The sequence below is a fragment of the Pseudorca crassidens genome, chromosome 15 (assembly GCF_039906515.1).
Source record: "Pseudorca crassidens isolate mPseCra1 chromosome 15, mPseCra1.hap1, whole genome shotgun sequence".
Taxonomy (NCBI): domain Eukaryota; kingdom Metazoa; phylum Chordata; class Mammalia; order Artiodactyla; family Delphinidae; genus Pseudorca; species Pseudorca crassidens.
Genome location: NC_090310.1, coordinates 37152529 through 37167886, shown reverse-complemented (window position 1 = coordinate 37167886; position 15358 = coordinate 37152529). Strand labels below are relative to the sequence as shown.

The 15358-nt window shown below is 45.7% G+C and overlaps 2 protein-coding genes across 3 annotated transcripts in view; one reads left to right on the top strand and one right to left on the bottom strand.

Moving 5' to 3' along the window:
- LOC137207276 (phospholipid-transporting ATPase ABCA3) overlaps nt 1–7405 on the bottom strand; it is a 44869-nt gene extending 37464 nt beyond the window's left edge. Inside the window, exon 1 of one of the 2 annotated variants that reach the window (XM_067706935.1) lies at nt 7321–7405. The gene's annotated coding sequence lies outside the window, so the exon portion shown is untranslated. Of the gene's footprint in view, nt 1–6932; nt 7142–7320 lie in introns of those variants that run through there. The other variant, XM_067706934.1, reaches the window with a different exon arrangement.
- Nucleotides 7233–15358, top strand: part of LOC137208020 (ATP-binding cassette sub-family A member 17-like) — a 79791-nt gene continuing 71665 nt past the window's right edge. The window contains 1 exon segment of the mRNA XM_067708483.1: nt 7233–7288. The gene's annotated coding sequence lies outside the window, so the exon portion shown is untranslated.

Below are 15358 nucleotides of genomic sequence, written 5' to 3'. Positions count from 1 at the left end.
TGTCTTGGCAGAGATGAAGGTTCTTTCTCTACCAAGAGGGGAATGTGAAAAGGTCACAGTTCAAAGAAGTCTTCTGGTCAGAGAAGTCGATGACTTCCTTTTCCGGAAAAGTCTGGTCAAGAAAGGACAGGTCCCCACGCTTAATCCCACCTCTCTAGGCCCAGAGGGGTGGGCAGGGCAGGGAGACAGACCGTCCGCCTTCCCACTAGGACAACACCAGACAGCAACACCGGGGAACTGACCTGAGTCCTGACAGAGGCTCCTGGCTGAGGCTTTCCTCTGGGGCTATGGGAGGTCTGGCTGGGAGAAAGCAGCCCTGCACAGAGGGCTCTGGGGTGGGGCTGGTAGGCCTCTGGAGTGCGGTGGGCTGACCTTGGAGCTCGGGAGCACTGACGCCTCACAGGATATCAGGAAGGGCCTGGGGCTCGTTGGCATGACGCTCCGGCCACCTTTGGGCAAATGGAGGGTGCCAGAGCATAATTTAAAAAATAATCATAAAACGCCTCTCACCGAGGTAGGAAATCAAAGTGCAAAATACACTGTAAGCATGTTACTTAAGCAAAGCCAAGTCCAATATCAAAGAAACATGGATTTCAGGAATCAGAGAACTCTGGGGTGGCTTTTGTTCTCTCCTGGTACAATAAACTGTAAGAAGCTTTTATTTTATATACTTTTATATTTATAGAGCCTCCTAATCCAGCCCTAACTTCTGGTACCATCACCCTTTCAAAACTAAGAAACTAGGAGGAAGTGCCTAACCCAGGATCACACAGGAAGCAAGGCACACACCCAGGATCTGAGCTTCCTAGTTTGTGTTTTTACCACTACACCCCTACAGTCTGTGTATCCTAAAAGCAGCAAACATCTTTATAAAGTCTTTATGTATTTCTCCCAGAACCTAACATTAGAAATCAAAAAGAAAAAATATCCCTTGAGCCCCACCGCCTTAACAGACATCATACGTGTTTCTGTCTCCCCAAGGCACCCAGCTCTTTGCTCTGTGCCTGCCATGCTCTATCTGAAGTCTCACTAAATGCCATACTCGTGTCTGTTCAGTTTGAGCAGAAAAGGAATTTAAAGGAGGAGATTCCCAGAATTACAAAATCTGGGAAGCTTTCTGGTTGCGACAGCAAATGTACACGAAGAAAGGAAGTTAAAGTTCCTCAAAACACTTAAGACCGCGGCACTCAGAGTCCCTCAGAAGTGGCGGGGGTTGCGATCCAGAACCAGCCCAAGCGGGTCCACTCCAAAGCAACCGCTCGCAAAGCCCCACAAGAACGTCTGAGGACTTCTCCCAAGGCTCACTTCACTCCTCCCAGGACAGAGCCGGGAAGGGAAGGGAAAGCTCTTTTTACCACGGAAAGGCGTGTTTGCTTACCGTTAAAATATTAAACATTACACAAATCATTGAGTATTTCAATGTTTGGTTTTCAGGTGAGCAGTGGAGCTGGTCCAGAGTGAGTGCCTATTGTGGGCTGCTAACTTCTGAGAACTCTTTTTTTTTAAAATATTTATTTTTTTGGCCACACCAGGTCTTAGTCGTGGCATGTGGGATCTAGCTCCCTGACCAGGGATCGAACCTGGGCCCCCTGCATTGGGAGCATGGAGTCTTAACCACTGGACTAGCAAGGAAGTCCCTAAGAACTCTCTTGATGTCACACGGGATTCCTCTGAAAATGGCTGTCCCGGTTTGGGAAATGGTTGTCCTAGTTTGGGAGCACTGTGCTGGGTGCTTGCCACTGCGTGTTGAGTCCCGACAGCTCTGCTTCCTGATTTGGGTATTTTTTTCATTATGGGCTTGAATATGTCCTCCAGTTTCTATGTGCCCAAGCAAAAGAAACTTTTATTTCTGCATATACAGAACAGAATGGTGGTAACGCTTCTGGAAAGATCACTGCTGAGTGGGCCTCAAGGCCAGCAAGCAGAAGTGGACGGAGCCCCGAGGCCAGGCACATGCTGTTATGTCACGTGTCCTGTCGTATCCCGAGCTCGGTGCCTTTCCTACCACGGAAGCCGTCAGCACAGGCCTGGGGGAAGTCATGGCTGGGAGGGAGGGGGTCTCAGTAAGGTCAAGGCAGACATCTTGCTGTCACACAGACAGCAGACAACCAGGGCTCTGCCCTCTTGACCACACATGTGGAACAGAGAGATGCCCTTGTTGGTGGTGCTCGCTGGGACTTGGCACTTTTCCTGAAGACTGAGGTGGGTGAGGACCCATTTCAGCTAGGAAAGCATTTCCTTCTCACACGGGGAGCCCACAACAGTCAGCGGTGTTAAGTCTACGTGTGTACACGCTGCAGAAGGCATGATAGGTACTTCACGTTTGCTGGTAGAATCTGTGGTTTTTTAGGATACACAAAACAAAAAAGCATCTACTCATCCAACTAACATTTGCCAAGTACTTACTGTGTGATAGGCACTTATACCAGGCACTAAAGATCTGGAAATGAAAATCACAGTGTTCTTAATCCAAGGAGTTCACAGTCTGCACATGCTTGCATGTACTGTAATCACTATAACTGAAGCCAAATGAAGCATCATGAGATTCTGGAGATCAGGATTCTGTGTGTATGTGTAAGACAGGGTGAGCTCTGGGAAGGCTCCCAGAAACAGGTGACACAGGAGACCAGTCTCGGGTTTCTTGTTAGTTGAGGTAGGGAGGGCATTATAGGATCATGAAGAAATGAAAGAGTGTGTGGGGGGAACAGCAAGTAATTCTGAGTGGCTGGGGAGGAGCACCAGGGACGGAGCCAGAAGGGGAAGCCGACCAAGGCCTTGGATGCCGTGCCAAGAAGGGAGCAGGGGTAGGGGTGGGATGGGGGGTGGGGAGGGGATCCAAAAGTGCAGTAATTCTGCTCGAGGGTGTTCTGTTTTGCTTATAATCTTTTACCCAGTACATGATCTTTTAAATTGTGAAAATATCTAATTCAGTGGATTCTGCAGGTGAATGTCCAAATACCAATAAGCACTGTAAAAAACAGGCTGAAAATAGCAGGCACATTTATAGAGGGTGGTTCCCACCAGTGAACCCTACTATTGGTCTTCAAGTGGGATGAGCAAGACAATCTGCTAGAGTAAAGGAATGGCAAGAAATTCTACTTTAAAAATGAGGAAAAATTGGTTTTACTAATATTTAACACATGAATGCACCCTGGCACTCTTGCTGGCCTGTGTGTCAGCAGCCACAGCATCCTGACAGAGGAGGGGCTCTGTGACACGTGGGTGATGACTGGCCCTCGCCCGCTAGTTTACTTTAAGTCTCTCAGGTGTGTTGGAGTTTACATGCTTTGGGATATCATGGTTGTGGTCAATTAAAAAAAAAAAGACTCAAATAGCTAAAGCTTTACAATACTTTGCAGTGATCTGGGGAGTTGTGAATACCTGGTTATCTTGTGACTTAGAACTTAAGGAGGAAATACATATTTTCTTTCATGAGAAGTGTCAAACCTGGAAACCTTTTTCTTTTTTTATTCAATGACAAATGAGCGCAGCAGCGTGTGAGCTAGCTTACTGGTTTTAAGCCAATGCACTCAAATCTGTCCCTTCCAGGAAAAGGTGACAATGCATGAGTTACAGCTTTTCAAAATAATCTGTGCCAAGAACAGAGCATTTATGAAAACAGACGTTTGGCGATGTTTCCACAGGTGTGTGACTGTATTGCCAAGGATGTGGCAAGTGCGCCATCCACATGAACACTGACACCTGCACAGCAAAAGCTTTGGGAACCAGGACTTTCACCTCCCCTGATAGCCCCTGAACACTTAGCAGCCCAGATTCATCAAGAGCCCTCAAATGACTGGCAGGTGGGATTGAAAAACAAGTACCAGACGCACAGCAAGTCTGCATGCCTCCCTGAGGTTCACTGTGCTTACCTGTGAACCCCTCAAGAACCAGGAACTGAAATAAACAGAAGTCAGAACCACACCTTCAAATGCTGGACTCAGGTTTCACCGAGTTTATAAATAGGATGTAGACTTGATCACATGGCTTTCTTTTAAAAACAGCACACATTTGTATAATAGATTATGTACTATTGATACACTGAAAAATTTAATCGTGTTCACTTCGCCTCTCATCCACTTAATAGGTCTTTATTTGTATGTGTTTCTATGTCCATGATATTCAAGACAGTAGTATATGGCTTTCTTTTATAATAAATAAATAAAACGTATGGTGGTGCATGCTCAATTCTTTTACATATAGCAGTGAACAGGAAAAAAGCTTGTGGACAACTTATTTACAGAAATGACCCTTGTGTGGTTAAGGTGGGAACAAATGCCACAAGCCGCAGTCGTTGTCCAAGAGCCCCATGAGGCCAGGTTCAAGGCCATGGTCATTTGCATTGGGAGGCCCAGATGGAGACCTAGTTTACAGGTCTCACACTCAATGCCACCACCTGTGCTGTCCTGGGTCAGGGCGGCGGGCTCCTCAGAATCATGTGGCTCTGAGTTTACACTGGAGCTCCTGGCAGGGAGTGGTGGGGTATATTTTTGAGCCAAAGGTGTGGCCCAGAGGAGGCTATCAGGAGAGAGTTCTACAAAATCTGTGCCACTGCCTGCTCTCCTAACCCCTGCTGCAGCCTCGGGCCCATTCCCCGTCCTGCTAGCCTTCTGCCTCTCTAGGTGTAGGAAACGAGGTAAGGAGGCAATTGAGAATCCCCAGAGAGAGGTAACCATGGATCTTCTTCAACAAGCAAGGCAGCAAGCTCATTACTCAGCTCCTGCAACCACACTTATCTGCCCGTTGACTCCAAATCTCTCCAAATGTGGCGAACGACTCAGCCAGTCGGAGCGACAGGCACTGTCCAAGTCTCCCAGGACAGGGACTGCCACACCTTACACTTTCCCGGGAGTGTGTGGGCCTTCTGTGGTTTTGTCGGCTTGGAGTATCACCCACCATTCCCATCTCTACTTTCTGAAATCCTTCCTATCATTTCCCAGTCCAGGTCTGGCTCCTCTGTGAAGCCGCCACCGACAACCCTGACTGGTTCAGGGGTTCTTTGTCTTGGCTTCACAATGGAATCTTCTGGGATAATTTAAGACAGAAACTGATGCTGGAGGCCCACCCCTGGAGATTCTGGGCTGTGGCCTGGGCATGGGACTCTTTCCCGGGTGATTCTAACATGCAGTCAGGGTTGAAACCTTCTGCTCTTGTCGAAAGCCATCCCTCCACCTTTGCATACTTGAGGCAGCTTTTCTGGATGTCTCATGTAGCACTTATCTCTTTCTGTCTTAGGTCAGTTACTTGTGAATAAATCATCTCTTTAGCTCCATCCTAAGGTCCCCGATCGTGCACAGAGCCTTGCCCATCATTCTCCCCAGAGTTCTAGAATGCTCCCCGCCCCATAACAGACTCAATAGCAGAGGAGTCTACTGCTGTTTCAGGAAGCAGGGCTGGAAAAGAAACTGTCAACTAGGGAGTCTTACCTGGGCTTTCCCAGTTGAGACTAAGTTAAAACAGGTTCCCACGGACTGCCTGGCATATGCACTGTGGAAAGCTAGTAACTCAGAAAAAAAAAAAAAAAAAAAACCAACAGCTTTAGCTCCCTCTCTTGTTCCAAAAGGCTGTTTCAACAGAATGATGATAGATCACCTTAAAGAAGGAAAGATGTCATCCTGTTTGTCAAATATAGTAAGCAAGTGTTCAATTAAAAAAACCAAACAAACCTCTGAGAAGTTAAAAAGGTGTGGGGATTCCCATGGCATCCATTTTTACCTGTTTTCCCTTTCTTTTACTTTTCCAATGATGTTAACTTTCTAAAGGAAAACATCCTTAACCTTTTCACATTTACAAAAGGCAGCATCAAAATGTTCTGAATCAAATGATATAGCTGCTCAGGAGAAAAGAGCATAACTCTTCCACTTGCACCTTGCCTGGATTTCCACACTGCTACAGGGTGTCATCCACTTCTTCAGCAAGCGTTCCTTCAGTGCCTCTCATGTGCCAGGTGCTGGCTATGTGCTAGAAGTGCAAGCCCCACAAGAGACAATCTGTGCCTTCAGGGAGCTCACAGATCAGGAGGCAAAGGGGCAAACAGAAACAACCCTATCAGGTAACAGGCTTTAATTAGGCAACGTCCAAGGAAGTGAGGAGGGGCATTCATGCATGAGACAAATATGCACTAAGCATGTGTCCTAAGCACTCATTTAGGAGATAGTCCCTGCCCTCATGAAGCTTATAGTCTAGTTCAGGAAGGAGCCAACACCTATGTAAACACAAATTCATACCAAGTACAGACTGACCATGGGCACCAGGGCTGTTGCAGGCCCTCCTGCCTAGACCAGGAGGTCCCTTTCCTTCTGTCCCCCACACAACTCCCACCACTAACAGTGGACCACTGGACCCCCATTCTGAGGCTCATGAGAAGGCGGGTTTGGGAGCAGGGCGGACTCCGTTACGGGGATGCATTCCCACCCACACTGGGAATCTCTGCACCGAGAGATGAGCCAGCAGCATCCTTGGCGGGCCTGCCTCAGCTCCCCAGCCTGTGATGCCGCCTGGCTTTAGCAGGCAAGTGCTCAAACTGTCTGCCGGGTGAAGGCCAGCGGGTCTTAGCGTGGTAAATGTCTGTCCACCCTCCTCGCCTCGGCACAAAGGATTCCACAACGATTCTAGCTCCGGGAAGGTAACGTTTCCCCAAGGGGGGGCCGGCTTTGGGGAAATGCCTGAGGGGATGAGGACACGCCCAGAGGCTCGCGCCGAGGGGAAGCCTGAGTCAGGGCGGCCTTGCACTGCTGGGAGATGCACCTGCTGCGCCGCCGGAGGAGACCGCGGGCAGGGCGGGGGCCGGGCAGGGCCGCGGGAGGGGCCGGGTGCCCGGCCGGGGAGGGCGGCAGCCCGCGGTGGGGAGGGGGCCCCGGGCGGGGAAGCGGCCCCCGAATCTCGAGCCTTGGGAGCCAGCGCGCGCGAGCGGCGGGTTCTGGGACACTCACCGACCCTTAGCGCCCGGGCGGCAGCGGCCGGGGCGCTGCCCTCTCGCGGGGTCCCCTCCCTCGGCTCCCGGCTCTGCTCTGGCCTCGCGGCGGCGGCGACCGCTGCTGACAACTGCTAGGCCGCCACGGCGGGGAGGGGGCGCCTGAGACCCGCGACTGGCAGAGGACCGGGCCGCTCGGGGTCCTGCAGGAGGCGCCCCTCGGCCGGCCCGCGCATGCGCAGTGTGCCGCCCTGCGGGTGCCAGCCCCGCCCCGGGACGCCCCGCCCCTGATCGCGCGTGCATAGGGCTCAGCGCGCCGGCTACAAGGCCGGCAGGAGGGGCGACACGCGGGAGTCTGGGCGAGGGCTGGATCCGGTAGGAGAATCGCGTGGTCCGTAGGGACTTACAGGCGGCTGAAGTAGTCTTCGCCCGAACCTCTGCCTTCCCTGGCCATCCTCCATTTGCCCTCCAGCACTGTCTTTCTGTTGGGCGCCGTACACCTCACGGAGGGAGGGCGCTTTGCTGCCTCAGGCCTGGCACGAACGCTGCTGGGCGGAAGAGGCCCTGGGGGTGGACCTTCCTAGGAAATTTCTAGAAAACGACCCTGGGGTGGGCAGGACGGCCCAGCGTCCCTGAGTGTGGCCGCGGTCCCGGGGCGCAGTTCAGAGGGGCAGGGAGGCCTCGGGGTCACCTCAGGCAGGAGGGTCGAGAGTCAGGGTCAGGGTTACCTCAGGAGGGTCACGGGTCGGGTCGGGTCGGGGTCCCCTGAAGCAGGGAGAGTTGTGAGGCTGGGTTGGGGGTCACCTTGGACGGGAGGGTCCCGAGGCCCGACAGGGATCACCGGGGGCGGAGGGTCTCGAGGCGTGGGCGGCGCGTGGCTAACAGTACACGCGGGCTGGCCCCTCGGCTCCCGACTGCCCAGGTCGTGAGCGCCGCCAGCGGCCCATCATTTCCGAGGATCCTCCCGCGGCCCGACGTGCACCTGCCGGCTGGCTGCCCAACTGCCCTGCTTCCCTCTGCCCAGCCTCTGGCGGCTCCTGGTTGAGGTGGCGGCTCCTGGTTGAGGTCGCCGTCCCAGGACGCCGCCTGCTGACCAGCCAGGCCCCGCCACCGCTCCAAGCGCGCCTCTGGAATGAGGACAAGACTGACTGAATCGTAAAGTAATGACCCAATTCGGGAGGCAGACCTCTGCCCCCCAAGACTGTTTATGGATTAGTGATAAGAGTGTCTCAGTGCCCCATTTGTTTACTTAACATCTTTTATTATCTGAAGTAGTGTTATTTACTTGTTTGTTTATTTTTTTCTGTCTCTCACCAGAAGATGGGCTCCATGAGTAAAGGGACTTTGTCTAGTTCATGGCTACATCCCAGGGTCCTAGCATGTCTGGCACAGAGGAGGCATTTGATAGATATTTGTTGAATGAAAGGGTCACAAAGACCTGGCTTCAAATCTTGACCCTATCCCCTAACTAGTGCAGGCATGGCATTTAAACTTCCTGAACCTCAATTTCCTATCCCTGAAATTAAAATAATACCAAACTCAAAGGTAATTAGTATTTCAAAGTGAAATGAGAAAAAAACATAAGTGCTTATCGCAATACCTGGCACATAAATGCCAAATAAATGGTAGTATAATGGAAATATAACTAGAGACTTATATAGTCTGGTCTCTGTAATGAGGATTCAGAAAAAAAAATTGAAGGCAATTACTGGATAGGTAGAAGAGTGAATTATTAGTATGTGACAAACATCTTAAAAACCGTCTCTCCCCATTATTCCTCACAGACTGCACCCCTTCCCTCCCAACAAAAGTGCTGGGAAAAACTCTGTGAACCTGGCTGACTCGTCCTTCTCTTCACCCTGCTTCTCTTAATCTTTTTTAATTTCAGGAACCCATCCTTTCCATTTCTAACTTACATTGGTTACACCTTGCAATTTTTTTTCAAACCCCTTCTAAACCTGATCCCAGTTTTGCATAACCAAATCCAGAAACAGAACTGGCTGACTCAGAATTTTCCTTATATGGAAAGTGAGGGTAGGGGCACAGGAAAAAGAATGACCATGCAGATCAAGACAGACATCTGGGGACTTTCCTGGTGGCGCAATGGTTAAGAATCCGCCTGCCAATGCAGGGGACACGGGTTCGAGACCTGGTCCAGGAAGATCCCACATGCTGCGGAGCAACTAAGCCCGTGTGCCACAACTACTGAGCCTGTGCTCTAGAGCCTGGGAGGCACAACTACTGAGCCCACGTGCCACAACTGTTGAAGCTTGAGCGCCTAGAGCCCATGCTCTGCAACAAGAGAAGCCACCACAATGAGAAGCCTGCGCACTGTAACAGAGTGGGCCCCGCTCGCCGCAACTAGAGAAAGCCCGTGTGCAGCAACAAAGACCCAACACAGCCAAAAATAAATAAATAAATAAATTTATTAAGAAAAAAAAAAACAACTGCAAAGAATTCTATATCTTTGTTCTTAATCATGTTAGGGTGCCTGCTATTGTAATTATTATCAATTATCATAATCATGAACGGGAGGGTGTGAAGGTCACTGGCAAAGGCAGATGGTCACATGCAAAGATTCCAGGCTCTAGACTCCTGTTCAAAAACAACTGCCCACAGTGGGCTGGACTCTTCTGATGCTTTTCAACAATCACTGAAAAATCCACCAATGTTCTGCTCAAGGCCCACTACTGAAAAAAATAGAACAAACCTAGATGCTCCATCTAGTCTTCTCCTTCCATCGGGAGGCCCACATAATGGTCATAATTTTGTTCAAAGTACGCAGTAGAGATGAGACCGGAACCCAGGTGTTCAGGTTTGTGAGCTCTTTAATGTTCTCTGGTACGTGAATTACTCACATTTATATACCATGAATATATGCATAGAAATTACATGGTATACTTCTTGGGATTCACATGGCTCAGACATTTCTCAAAGATTGATGGCAAATGTTAAAGTCGATGGTGTCACTCATAAACAAATGTTATGGCTTTACAAAAGGCAGTAAACTTAGTCATTATAATAGTTGGCCGACATACATAATAATATACCTATATATACTATATGCATTTTTAAAATGAAACCAATATTTTAGCACCTGTTTCTTTTGAGAGGCACAAATACTATCTAGCTATACCTACATATGCTTATATATGTATTTTTTTTGTATGGTAGTTACTGATATTCAATGCAGAATTAATTTAATTTAATTTAATTAATTTACTTGGTTGCTCTGGGTCTTAGTTGTGGCAGGCGGCTTCCTTAGTTGCAGCATGCAAACTCTGAGTTGTTTCATGCGTGTGGGATCTAGTTCCCCTACCAGGGATCGAACCCGGGCCTCCTGCATTGGGAGCACAGAGTCTTACCCACTGCACCACCAGGGAAGTCCCCAATGCAGAATTTTAGAATGGGGCTTTTCCAGTTGCTTCCATAGGACTATGTTATAATTGGGGGATGCCTTCTAAACTAAGGGCTGTACACATACTCCTTCATTCAGTGATTAAGAGGCATTATATTGCAGTGGTTAAAACTGGTTATGGACTCTGGCCACACAGCCTCAAATTGAATCCCAGATCTTAATGTCTTAACTTTCTGTGCCTTGGTTTCCTTGTGTAAAATGGGGATTGTATAGTACCCACTTCATAGGATTGTTGTGAGTATTCGATGTATCAAAACATATAAATCCATGGTATATTTCTCCATCTGTTTGTATCATCTTTAATTTATTTCATCAGTGTCTTATAGTTTTCTGCATACAGGTCTTTTGTCTCCTTGGGTAGGTTTATGCCTAGGTATTTTATTCTTTTTGTTGCAGTGGTAAATGGGAGTGTTTCCTTAATTTCTCTTTCAGATTTTTCATCATTAGTGTATAGGAATGCAAGAGATTTCTATGCATTAATTTTGTATCCTGCTACTCTACCAAATTCATTGATTAGCTCTAGTAGTTTTCTGGTAGCATCTTTAGGATTCTCTATGTATAATGTCATGTCATCTGCAAACAGTGACAGTTTTACTTCTTTCCTGATTTGGATTCCTTTTACTTCTTTTTCTTCTCTGATTTCTGTGGCTAAAACTTCCAAAACTATGTTGAATAAGAGTGGTGAGAGTGGGCAACCTTGTCTTGTTCCTGATCATCGTGGAAATTGTTTCAGTTTTTCACCATTAAGAACGATGTTGGCTGTGGGTTTGTCATATATGGCCTTTATTATGTTGAGGTAGGTTCCCTCTATGCCCACTTTCTGGAGAGTTTTTTATCATAAATGGGAGTTGAATTTTGTCAAAAGCTTTTTCTGCATCTATTGAGATGATCATATGGTTTTTATCCTTCAATTTGTTGATATGGTGTATCACATTGATTAATTTGTGTATATTGAAGAATCCTTGCATTCCTGGAATAAACCCCACTTGATCATGGTGTATGATCCTTTTAATGTGCTGTTGGATTCTGTTTGCTAGTATTTTGTTGAGGATTTTTGCATCTATGTTTATCAGAGATATTGGGCTGTAGTTTTCTTTTTTTGTGACATCTTCATCTGGTTTTAGTATCAGGGTGATGGTGGCCTTTTAGAATGAGTTTGGGAGTGTTCCTCCCTCTGCTATATTTTGGAAGAGTTTGAGAAGGATAGGTGTTAGCTCTTCTCTAAATGTTTGATAGAATTCGCCTGTGAAGCCATCTGGTCCTGGGCTTTTGTTTGTTGGAAGATTTTTTTTTTTTTTTTGGTGGTACGCGGGCCTCTCACTGTTGTGGCCTCTCCCGTTGCGGAGCACAGGCTCCGGATGCACAGGCCCAGTGGCCATGGCTCACAGGCCTAGTTGCTCCGCGGCATGTGGGATCTTCCCGGACCAGGGCACGAACCCGTGTCCCCTGCGTCAGCAGGGGGACTCAACCACTGCGCCACCAGGGAAGCCCTGTTGGAAGAGTTTTAATCACAGTTTCAGTGCTTGTGATTGGTCTGTTTATATTTTCTATTGCTTCCTGGTTCAGTCTCGGAAGGTTGTGCTTTTCTAAGAATTTGTCCATTTCTTCCAGATTGTCCGTTTTATTGGCATATAGTTGCTTGTAGTAATCTGTCATGATCCTTTGTATTTCTGCAGTGTCAGTTGTGACGTTTCCTTTTTCATTTCTAATTCTGTTGATTTGAGTCTTCTCCCTTTTTTTCTTGATGAGTCTGGCTAATGGTTTATCAATTTTGTTTATCTTCTCAAAGAACCAGCTTTTAGTTTTATTGATCTTTGCTATTGTTTCCTTCATTTCTTTTTCATTGATTTCTGATCTGATCTTTATGATTTCTTTCCTTCTGCTAACTTTGGGGATTTTTTTGTTCTTCTTTCTCTAATTGCTTTAGGTGTAAGGTTAGGTTGTTTATTTGAGATGTTTCTTGTTTCTTGAGGTAGGATTGTATTGCTATAAACTTCCCTCTTAGAACTGCTTTTGCTGCATCCCATAGGTTTTGGGTCATCGTGTTTTCATTGTGATTTGTTTCTAGGTATTTTTTGATTTCCTCTTTGATTTCTTCAGTGATCTCTTGGTTATCTACTAGTGTATTGTTTAGCCTCCATGTGTTTGTATTTTTTACAGTTTTTTTCCTGTAATTCATATCTAGTCTCATAGCATTGTGGTCAGAAAAGATACTTGATACGATTTCAATTTTCTTAAATTTACCAAGGCTTGATTTATGACCCAAGATACACTCTATCCTGGAGAATGTTCCATGAGTACTTGAGAAGAATGTGTATTCTGTTGTTTTTGGATGGAATGCCCTATAAATATCAATTAAGTCCATCTCGTTTAATGTGTCATTTAAAGGTTGTGTTTCCTTATTTATTTTCATTTTGGATGATCTGTCCATTGGTGAAAGTGGGATGTTAAAGTCCCCTACTATTATTGTGTTACTATCGATTTCCCCTTTTATGGCTGTTAGCATTTGCCTTATGTATTGAGATGCTCCTATGTTGGGCGCATAAATATTTACAATTGTTATATCTTCTTTGAATTGATCCCTTGATCATTATGTAGTGTCCTTCTTTGTCTCTTGTAGTAGTCTTTATTTTAAAGTCCATTTTGTCTGGTATGAGAATTGCTACTCCAGCTTTCTTTTGATTTCCATTTGCATGGAATATCTTTTTCCACCCCCTCACTTTCCGTCTGTATGTGTCCCTAGGTCTGAAGTGGGTCTCTTGTAGACAGCATATGTATGGGTCTTGTTTTTGTATCCATTCAGCCAGTCTGTGTCTTTTGGTGTGAGCATTTAATCCATTTACATTTAAGGTAGTTATCGATATGTATGTTCCTATTACCATTTTCTTAATTGTTTTGGGCTTGTTATTGTAGGTCTTTTCCTTCTCTTGTGTTTCCTGCCTAGAGAAGTTCCTTTAGCATTTGTTGTAAAGCTGGTTTGGTGGTGCTGAATTCTCTTAACTTTTGCTTATCTGTAAAGGTTTTAATTTCTCCATTGAATCTGAATGAGATCCTTGCTCCGTAGAGTAATCTTGGTTGTAGGTTTTTCCCTTTCATCACTTTAAATATGTCCTGCCACTCCCTTCTGGCTTGCAGAGTTTCTGCTGAAGATCAGCTGTTAACCTTATGGAGATTCCCTTGTATGTTATTTGTTGCTTTTCCCTTGCTGCTTTTAATATTTTTTCTTTGGATTTAATTTTTGATAGTTTGATTAATATGTGTCTCGGCGTGTTTCTCTTTGGGTTTATCCTGTATGGTACTCTCTGTGCTTCCTGGACTTGATTAACTATTTCCTTTCCCATGTTAGGGAAGTTTTCAACTATAATCTCTTCAAATATTTTCTCAGACCCTTTCTTTTTCCCTTCTTCTTCTGGGACTCCTATAATTCAAATGATGTTGGGCTTCCCTGGTGGCGCAGTGGTTGAGAGTCTGCCTGCCGATGCGGGGGGGGGACGTGGGTTTGTGCCTGGTCCGGGAGGATCCAACATGCTGTGGAGTGGCTGGGCCCGTGAGCCATGGCCACTGAGCTTGCACGTCTGGAGCCTGTGCTCCGCAATGGGAGAGGCCACAACGGTGAGAGGCCTGCATACCGCAAAAAAAAAAAAAAAAAAAAAAGGTGTTGTGTTTAATGTTGTCCCAGAGGTCTCTGAGACTGTCCTCAATTCTTTTCATTCTTTTTTCTTTATTCTGCTCCCTGGCAGTTATTCCCACCGTTTTATCTTCCAGCTCACTTATCCGTTCTTCTGCCTCAGTTATTCTGCTATTGATTCCTTCTAGAGTATTTTTAATTTCAGTAATTGTGTTGTTCATCACTGTTTGTTTGCTCTTTAGTTCTTCTAGATCCTTGTTAAATGATTCTTGTATTTTCTCCATTCTGTTTCCGAGATTTTGGATCATCTTTACTATCATTACTCTGAATTCTTTTTCAGGTAGTTTGCCTATTTCGTCTTCCTTTCCAATTTGGATTCCTTTCATTTCTTTTTCTTGTCTGATTGCTATGGCTAGGACTTTCAATACTACGTTGAATGAAAGTGGCAAGAGTGGACATCCTTGTCTTATTCCTGATCTTAGAGGAAATGCTTTCAGCTTTTCACTGTTAAGTATTATGTTAGCTGTGGGCTTATCATATATGGCCCTATTAGGTTGTGGAATGGTCCCTCTATACCCACTTTGTGGAGAGTTTTTATCATAAATTGATGTTAAATTTTGTTAAAAGCTTTTTTTTTGCATCTATTGAGAAATCATATGGTTTTTATTCTTCAGTATGTTAATGTGGTATATCATATGGATTGATATGTGGATATTGAGCCACCTTTGCATCCTTGGGATATATCCCACCTGATCATGGTGTATGATCCTTTTAATGTGTTGTTGAATTTGGTTTGCTAATATTTTGTTGAGAATTTTTGCATCTATGTTCACCAGTGATATTGGCCTGTAATTTACTTTTTTTGTGTGATATTTTTGTCTGGTTTTGTTATCAGGGTGATGCTGGCCTCATAGAATGAGTTTGGAAGCATTCCTTCCTTTGCAACTTTTTGGAATAGTTTAGAAGGATAAATCTTAACTCCCTTTTTTATTCTTAATTAATATGTCAGTGTGTTGGCTCCCTTTTTGTGTTGACTTGGTGTGCTAGTGGATTATTTATTTTAGGGGTTTTATTTCCCAACTGTCAATCCTTCTTTTCTCTTTTTAAATTTAAACTCTCTGCTATGAAACAATATCTTGTGTTTCTAAGAAATTTAGAATTAAGAAAACACATTACATAAACAATTCTTTCAATTGGAAAGGGTTGTTATACACTAGAGATAGTCATACGTACTATAACAGTGATCCTCTTCTTGCCAGAATCTCAACTATCATATTTTAAAAATACCTTTCAAGTTATAACTACATAAATGGAACATTTGATTACATCTATATTTTGTTTAAGAAGGACTGACTTTCTTTCCTCCCATCAACAACACTTTCATTAAGCTAAAGCATCA